This window comes from Diachasma alloeum, unplaced genomic scaffold (genome assembly GCF_001412515.2).
Source record: "Diachasma alloeum isolate Michigan unplaced genomic scaffold, Dall2.0 Dall_scaffold_00858, whole genome shotgun sequence".
Lineage (NCBI taxonomy): Eukaryota > Metazoa > Arthropoda > Insecta > Hymenoptera > Braconidae > Diachasma > Diachasma alloeum.
In genome coordinates this window covers 111502-121061 of record NW_021680979.1, presented here as the reverse complement: position 1 = coordinate 121061, position 9560 = coordinate 111502, and the positions used below count along the sequence as shown (strand labels likewise).

The 9560-nt window shown below is 37.4% G+C and overlaps 1 protein-coding gene across 4 annotated transcripts in view; it reads left to right on the top strand.

Annotated features, from left to right (window-relative positions):
* Positions 1-2081: 2081 nt before the first annotated feature.
* The window catches only part of LOC107044989 (probable phospholipid-transporting ATPase IA), a 75693-nt gene continuing 68214 nt past the window's right edge, over positions 2082-9560 (top strand). For 3 of the 4 annotated variants that reach the window (XM_015267071.1, XM_015267073.1, XM_015267074.1), the window contains exon 1: positions 2082-2693. The gene's annotated coding sequence lies outside the window, so the exon portion shown is untranslated. The remainder of the gene's footprint in view (positions 2694-9560) is intronic. The other variant, XM_015267072.2, reaches the window with a different exon arrangement.

Sequence of the window (9560 nt, the reverse complement as noted above, 5' to 3'; positions counted from 1 at the left end):
ATGAATAAAAGCGTAAACCCTATATTGTCAATCAAACACGTGTGTCTTTCCATCAAACCTCCAGGTATTGATTTCGTGGCGGTGAATTAGCTGAAGGAAATCGATGGGCTATAAATGCTGAAGCAGCGAGGAAACTTCCCGGCAATAAAACTGGATTAATTAAAAATATCAAATTGCCCGTAAAATCAAGGATCCGGACGTAATTAGTCTCCTCATCACCTCGCCATAATTGCTACAATCAGACTAACACAGTTTATGTCAATTTGAGATGAGCATTGGAAAACCAATTCTGCATTATTTTACATGGAACATAGAGCGTTAGGTTTTGCACTCCAACGCGGTCCTTCATTGTCACGCGAACATTAAATTGCTCACTAGCACGAAAACACTTATCGTGTATTTTTTTGTTATCTCTACTAGATACCTTGTCCGAGAACATCAAGGGTGTGGTGGACATGCTGAAACCTTGAGAGGTATAAAAGCATTGGGACTTGCTAGTTTTTTCCGTGTTTACGAGAGAAAATTACTTACGAAGTTTTTTAAAGTCATTTTCAGGTTTAATATGGAACGAAGCCTTTTTTCATTAGTGTCGTGGAGGTTGTGAGGAATCACGTGGAAGTTGAGAGTGAATTTTAATAGCAAAAACTTTATAAATTGAAATTTACGACTTTGTGAAGGGGAAAAACGCCCAGGATTGCATTAAAATAAAATAATTTTTTATGGGATTCGATTTTTGGGGATACCTCGGAATTGGATGAAGTTGGCATCAACCTATTTTCTCATGTATACAAAATATCTTTATGAGAATATCGCTGCCTCCGGGTTGAAAAATATCCGTTGAAAACGCATCTGTTTTTAAATCAAATGACTTTCACATGAAAGTTTGGAGTGGATACTGAAAAGTTGAAGTACGGTGAAAAGTGGAAAATTTGATTCATTGAAGCAGTATCAACCAAATAATTCAAGCAACACCAAGAATCTCAGAATTGAATGGGCCTGACTATATTTGTATGGAGACCTGTCTGGCTTGCTTCCTGCACCACCAGGTTCAAAGATACTCGGCAGAAACTCACCCCTTCTTCAATCGAATTACCTTCTCGTGAAAGTTTGGAGTGAATTCCAATACTGAAAAGTTGGAGTGATATAAAAAGTTAAAACTTGTGATCTTGTGAAGCAGTATATAAATATGTCGTTTTTTAATGGAGACAGTCATATTTCTAGTCTCTACAGGAATATTAAAAAATTTTGGCTGAAATTTCCGGTACACATCATTCAAATTCAAGGAATTTGATGAAAGAAAAATTGGCGTCAAATGTCCATTTCTGTTCACTGATTTCATGAACATTACTAAATCAAGAAAATTGAGGTGAAATATTATTGAATTCTTAATTAATTAAAAATTCAGTAAATTTGATATTGAATTCAAGTAAGTTGGGGAATCCTAGTTGGCTTTTCCTGGTTCTCGAAATTTTTGAATTCCAATTTAACTGAAATTTAATTTTTGACCCCCTGAATCAAGTTCAATATCGTTCTCCTGATAATTACTACTAAATTGTCCATGAAATTTTAAACGTTTTCAAACAGTGAAAACGCTTCACAAAAATATCGCTATCCCCTCAAAATTCAAAAAGTCTTATCAAAAGCTTTCTGTTTTCCCATCAAATTATTCCATCCCCCTTCTTCCAAAGAAACTAATCAAATTAATGTTGTTTCCACCCCCAAATTTAATCAACTCCTGAATTCACGACACACATCATCACCTAGTTTCGCGATGATGTCACGAAAGGGTGCCACACGGAAGGAAATCAAGGTGTGTCCGCTCAAGCTGTGGAAGGGCCGGAATAGAGGAAGACAGAGCAGGAAAATCGAGGAATAGAGCTCTGGAGGTGAAAGGAGTATATATATTTACCTCGTCGATATGGTGACTGTGTTGGCTCAAAGAGGAGGGAGAAGGTGAGAGCTGGCAGAGACCGCGGTGCGCGTATGTCAGCAAACGGTGGAGGCGGGGGGAATGATAGGCCCGCAGATAGTGAGTTTTCAGACTTGTGCCAAAGAGTGCTGAGACAGTGAAGTGGCGTGCGTGCACCTCGACGGTTCTATTCCACACTAATCCCCTCAATTATTCATTTATACTCACCCGATCTCACCTGAATGAACAGTAAGTGCAACGAAACCAAAACAAGGCTAATGAAAATTGAAAGGCTACTTCATTGATTGATAATAACAAATACTTAAATTTAGTTTTAATTGAGACCAAAGTGTTCTGCATAATTTGCATATTATTCCGATGATGTTGTGAAGATAAACAACTTATTACTTATTCATTATTCATGTGACAGCGATGTTGAGTCATTAAGGAAAAATAGTGTGGGTGGATTAGTTAACGGAGGGATCTCAGAAAGAGGTCGATTCTGCTCTACTGTGCAAACGCGTGAAGAGGAATACTAAAGAAAAACCACCGTTAGTACATGCCAGCATGCCAGTTACGTGCCTCCTCAAAGTGCCTGATAGTGCCTTCGAAAGTATTTCCACGATACACGATAAGTTGTCCAGATGCCTCGAGTGATAAGAGGAACTGATATTTCTTGAATGATTATGATTGATATTGGATTTATCATCGAGTGCGAAAAGTCCTGGTATATTAGAGCAAGACGGGAATTGGAAAGGGGCCTCGGACGATCCGTCTGACCGTTGTGAGTAATTTAAAATTCTTGGAGTTAATTTGGAGTGAAGGAACATGCGAGGCGTCGGTTAGTGCGGGATTTTCGTTTCATCTCTGAGGTTTCTCGGGGGAAATTCCACTGAGTGCCGAGGAATTGAATTGTATAGGGTTTGCTTCGCACTGTTGAGGAGATTACGAGGATTTTTAAGGAGTTGGAAGTGATGGTGGTTGAACACGTGATCCATTTCCCGCGCAAATCCCTGAGATCAGTATTATTATTTATGAAGTGGATTGGGAGTCATGCGAGAGGGATAACAGTAGGCACTAATTCACACTTAGAGAAGATTATTTTTTATTTAATTTATATTTTCTGATGGTGGAGCTTGGTTACATTCATCAGATTTTTTTTTTGTGTTAAAATCAATGCAACCATCTACACGTTCTATTGTTGTGACATGTAAAAAGTGTTTTGGTAGAAAATAAATTCTCTCTCAGTGCACACTATAACCCGAGAGTCTTGACGATTTTTCGATCAAAAAAGTGAAGTTCAGCATCTTAATTTTCAAAAGGATTCTCGTACATTGAAGTGTTATGGATTGTAAAGACTTATTTCCAGTAATTTTATGTATGCAAACGGTAAAAAACTGAGCATCCTAATTTTTTAAGTAAACTTTTTTTTGTGTCGATTATAATTTATTAGTTATGACAAATTCGTTTAGTATATTTCATCAGTTGTGCGCTAAATCTCATTTTTCACACATTGTGATGAAAAATAGGATTCGACACTCGCGGGAAAAGTGGTCTTCGACCCTTGGGAAAGTAATACTCGCCTTCGGCCAGCGCTACACACCTCCCATGAGTCAAAAATAGTACATTACATGCCCGAGCCTTGGAAAACAGATCACCGCCCCCCACGTGCAAGATTGCCTTCTGAGCCGAAGGCGAGGGCGGCAAGCACGTGGGGGAGGGTGATATATGTTTTCCATGGCGAGGTGTGTATATTAATTTTCGTGCCGAGGGACCTTAAAACACTTTTACTGAAAATGTATGGAAATGTATTGTTGTGTTACAAGTGTGTAAAGTTCTACTTTTTCACACGCATGTGTAACCCATTGCATTTTTCGTAATACCTGCCAAGTGCACTTTTCTGGGATGCTGTGGGCGTAAATTGTTTGTTTTCCGCACGATGTGCGTAAAGTTCAAGGTAGTGTGTAGAACAAATGTCGAGTGCCTAAAGCGAAGCTTTACGCATGAGAATTTACTTTCTCCATGACCTAAATGCGACTTACACACGTCGTGCGGAAAAGAAACACTTTACGTCCGCTAAACCGCCCTGAAAAGTGAACTTTTTTCCACAGGAATTGCAAAAATGATTTTTACGCCACTCATGTCTGAAACCGACTGAATTAGACACGAGACGCGAAGCGTCGAGAATAAGCGTCTTCGTGACATAAAATTTTGTTCAGTACTTGTTGGGAAATTTCGTCCTTAACGTGTGTGGTTACATCACTCGCCTTCGGCTCATGTTGTAAACCCCACACACGTTAAAGACGATATTGCCCCACATGTGCTGAAATATACTATTATAGGTGTCAGTCTCTTAAGAACGTGGAATGCGTCGATGGTGAATGGCCTTGGACATCTGATTTTAATTAATTTATTAACCATTGCTTCTCTGATCACTGGAAACACAAGACATGTCCAGAGTACGTGATTGATGTCTCGGGTCTCGGCTTCATAGCTGCAGTCCTTGATATCAACTATTCCTATTCACCCAGAGTTAATTGAGTACTCGGGAATGGATAACAGTGGTTGAATGAGATTTGGATAAACGAGAAATAGTTATGAAAAATAATATGCTCTTCATAAGTTGAGTACATCACACGGGCCAAAAAGTATTTTTTGACGACTAAGCAGATAAACCTAGCCTTCGGCTCACATTATAACTCGCACATTCCTTAAAAATACTCTGTAGACTTAATGATGTAATGTACTATACTCCGTTATACTTTACGAAGATTAGGTTTAGCTTGCTTCTTGCTTAAGTGACTTTCGTTATCTTCTTAGTGACTTTACTCAAGTAATTTCGGGTGTTGACTTTGATTTAATGCATGAAATACTTATTTCATTTTAGTATATTCCTAGTTTTACGCTCGGAATTACAAGCAATCGCATATTTAGGCGGATTGTTGGGGATGAAGCGGCATTCCAATTCATTGAGAGATGGCTAGAATTAAAGTTATCGTGTTTGTTAACAATTCAAGTGGAAAGTGGTGGTGTACACCTGTGAAATTTATGGTGGGATCACGAGTTTGGAACTCCGCGAATTATTTATCTTTGCCTCCATTGCTCAAAAAAAACAACAGATGATTCATTGATTACTGAAGACAGTATGTCATTATTTTCTCAGCACTTGAGGTTTGGAATATTCAGGGGAGGAAAAAACTCTTGAATCACGAGTATAAACTCAAATAGTTCAGAGGAGAGATAGACAGAATCGATTTTTGTACCTTTTGAATATTTTCGAAGTTAGTGAAAAAAATGGAGAGATCATCACCTTTATTTCAAAAGTAGATTATTCTATAAGATCTAATATAAAATATTTCGAGTCAGGTTGACTGTAGACGGAAATCTGAAGATATTTTTTGTTGTTTTTTAGAGAATCACGTGTTCTTGAGATAAATGTAGAATCATCAATAATGTAAAATTTTCCTTGTCATCCTTCATCAGAAATGAGGAAAAATGAAGTCTATTTTCAGAAGGGCAATGCTCAGACTATCTTGAAGATAATGGAAAATGATATTCTTTATCGTCGAATAGATAGACAGCATGCCGAATATTTTTGAAGAAAAAACCTATCAATCGTGAGTAGGTCTGCTTGGCGGGTTCCGGATAGAGGAATCCGCCCAACCACCATCAGGTAGCGCGACAGTCGCGGAACGTTCCATAGAGATGACGTCATCGGTGAATCACTCGAGCCATTGGGTATGATGACTCATCGATCCGTACGGTGGGGGTAACCCTTAAGTCCCGTTGGGACTTGTATGAAATATGATACCAGTAGCGAAGCGGTAAACAGGTTTACTGCGAGAGCTACAAAAATTGTTATAAATTTCGCTTACATTCGAAGATATTCCTTGAAAACTCAGCGAAGAGCTAAGTCGATCTAAATCGGTTTACCGCTAGGCTGCTGATACTATGATGAATCATAGAGTCATATGAAAAAGCTAAGGCATGACTTTCTCGATTCGTCTCGAATTTTCTCCTTCGTTCTCAAATATTCTAAGATGAGGCATAAACTTCCATTCGGGGTGGGGGATTTTCATATAACGCGCACACTCTACACAATCCACATTCAATCTGAGTCTCAGTTCTGTTGATTGAACTTCGCATCATACAGTGACACAAAGAGTTACTATAATGTGTTAACGTAATCATCTTCATAAGAATAATGGTGGAAGATCCAGCACTGGCGAAGAGATAAGTCGTGAGCATTTCAACAAGGATTGTCATACATTAGCAAAATACCTGGTGACGGGCTTGCACTGTTTATGGGACAGTTACGAAGTATGGAAAGCTGAGTGAAATCCTGCGAAGAGGACCAATTATTCTTATTGTACTATTGGACTTGGAGAATTATCTCACATAATCCAGAGTATCGATAATTTGGGAAAATTGAAGAAATTCTGTGAGGAGTGAAGAGTCAAGATTTTTGCAAATTTTGAATTTTTCTACTGCTTCACTGAAAGTGAAAAGTTGTTCAAATTTAATGTTTCAAGTGCAGTCCATTATGAATGAAGAAAGATTTTCTAAAGATAGCATCATTCTTTCATTTCATTTACCCAAGAATTTTCACAAGAAATCTGACACAATTTATTAAAGAAAAAAAAATTGAACTCAACAGAATAATTTGAATCGTTAAATGATATACGATAAAAAAAGATGCTATGTAAAAAGACCATTCGGAAGCATTTTGCTAACTTATTAGTAAAAATAGCTATGCTTTATGAAGACAAATGCAATTTCCCACTTATATTACGTTAGAACCAGAATCATGGTTCACCGATTATACCAAGAATCTGAAATCCTCGTCAGAGCTATTCTTTGATCTTTTTCCAAGGCCCAATAACCCGTCTGCTTAAGCACGTGTTTACAAGTGTGGGATGGGCTGGATGACGTGTTTCAGTCTACACAGTCATGACTTATTGCGCTATGATTATCTATTCTCTATGATACAATGCGCCTCGCTATTGTTAGGTGATCTTTTCAAACAATTGTAGTACGATGCACTGAGGGGGTTTTTATTGTCAATTCCGAGGTTACTTGAGACATTTCACGTTGTAGTGATACTCGGATGAAAGTACAATCGCCTCCTCAAATTTCATCACGATGGGACATAGTCTTGAATATTCCAGAATTGAAATGAGATATCGGAGGACAGTAGTGGACTCCCTTATCTGCATATCGTTTGCGTAAAAGGATGCGGGAAACTTGATTATATCAAGTCCATTAATACTTTATTGCTCAGTACCTCAACAGAGGCCACCGCACTTGAATTTTTCATCACGTTATTCTGTTCAAAGCGTACATCGATTATATTTTGTCGAATATTTTAATCAAGCATAGCCAATAATTCCCTTGGAAAGAGATAATTCTTCGAAAAGTGCATTTCAATCTAAGGGAAATACAGAAGTTTCGGTGGTTATTTTTTTCCATGGAATTTCTACCAATAGAATTCAAATCTGATCAGATTAATCTGATCACGTGCAGAAAGCACGTGGATAAGGATCCTTTATTTTATCTCCCGTAGATAGCCCGGTATTTTTGCAATACCAATTCTCAGCCGAAAAATCCTGAGAAACAGTACACTGAAAAAAAAATAGGTCTGCCAATCAAATTTATTACAGATGAACAAATACCTGAAATTTCCGCACGAAATCTCACTATAAATTCTTGTTCACAACAAATTTGATTGGATTAATTCTCTTTGTTTCTCGGTGTACGGAAAAATTATGATGATATGACAACATTATGACCAATATCTTGAAAGTCAGAGATAGCTTCATGATTTCATGATAACAAGGCTTTGAGTGGATTGTTAAACATGTACAATCAATGTATTTAAATCGATATGAAAATACGAACCATTACCAGATGTGATTAAATTTTATCACTCAAAAATTCAGGATTGTCAGTTTACATCTACGTAGTTGATTCAGAATAGCAGGGGAAAGTATCATAGGAATCAAAAATATGAAAACATGAAGTCCCATGACGGTAATTTTTAATTGTTCAAATGATCTGGAAATTAATAAAATACTTGATTTTTCAGTTCAATTATTCTGTGAAAATTCTGAAAAATCAAGGAAATTCGGGGAAAATTGAAAATTTATGTGATTTTGTTTCTGAATATTCATGTTCCACTGAAAATTCAATCAAGTTGTCAAATTTCCATTTCACTCCCACTGAAAACTCATGAATTTCCGTGAGTTCTACTTGAAACTTGAAATTTGATTTCGGATCGGATTTTCGTTTTTTCGAAAATCCGATTCAATGTCACTCTTATGAGATTTACTATAATATCTTCCATGAAATTTCAGAAAATTTCTAACAGTGTAGTGGATTTAGCATAGAAAATAAAAATTCTTCTTTTGGCGCATATCAAATTTTGTACAGAAAACCCCTCCTAAATCTTTACCTCATGGGGAGGATATTTGTAACGGAACCCTCTCACATGAAGAACCTACTAAATATTAAAACATTATGTCCGTTGACAGGGAGTCCAAAATGCAGAACGCATAATCATCGAAATAATTGGGAAAACAGGAGGTTTAGTAAAAAAAAATCGATTCTATTTTTGTAGCATATCAATCTTCCTCCGACAGGTCTCTTCTGAAACCTTCTCTTCATGAGAATATTGTAACTGAACCCTCAACGTCCTGAAAAGTCACCGAAATCTGAGCAAGGGTTAAAATGCGATTCTAAATTAAACACTCCAATTCTCAACATATACTATGAACTTCATGGCCAATTCACCAGTAAAGTGGTAAACCATAACAAGTATTATAGGGTTTCCATTAGACTTGGTTCGCAGTTTACCACTTCTCCACTGGATTCTATCTCAAACCCAACTCGAAGGAACAATGTTGGAAACTAGTTTATCATCCTCAAAAAAATGTGCAGGAGTTTCCAACAGTTTCCAGCAGGAAACAATTATGAGCTACGGTGTGATGCAGAAGTCCACTCCTAAATGAGTCAGAAATTAACCATAACATTCACAGCTCTCTTTTCGACCCCTTCTGAGAGGTTGGTCACTCTTCAATCCGGTGGCTCAGTGATTTTCCAAATGGGATGATTTCCTGTGATTTTTTTTATTTATCATTTACAGTGATGGAACTCTTATGCCGAGTTATTTACACTGTCGTTATACAAGATACATGTTAACTTATTTATACACCATATTTATACTTGTAGTTGGCATTCTTTGAGGTATTTGTAGATTTCTTCGATATATTTGTGATTCGATATACTTGTGATATATTCTGCGATATATTTGTGCTCCATCTAAGAATTTTTTTGTGGTATATGGAGGAGAGCAACTAGATTTTTTCAGTCTGCCTAACAATTTGATTCTCTGACGTTTAAATTTTGGGCATTGCCATAATACGTGCTCGAAGTCTTGGTTTTCTGCTCCACATGAGCAACTTGCGTCATCAGCTATACCAATCCTTTTCAAGGAGGCGGCGAGGTGGTAATGGTTTTCTCTAACGCAGTTAACAGTAACGATAGCCTCTCTCGAAATTTTGCAGTTTTCGTACCAGGGTTTTGCCGACTCCTTGAAGTAGAGTTCAAAATACTGTACTCCTTTTTTTTTCACGTCAGTTTTCGATTGTGCTAG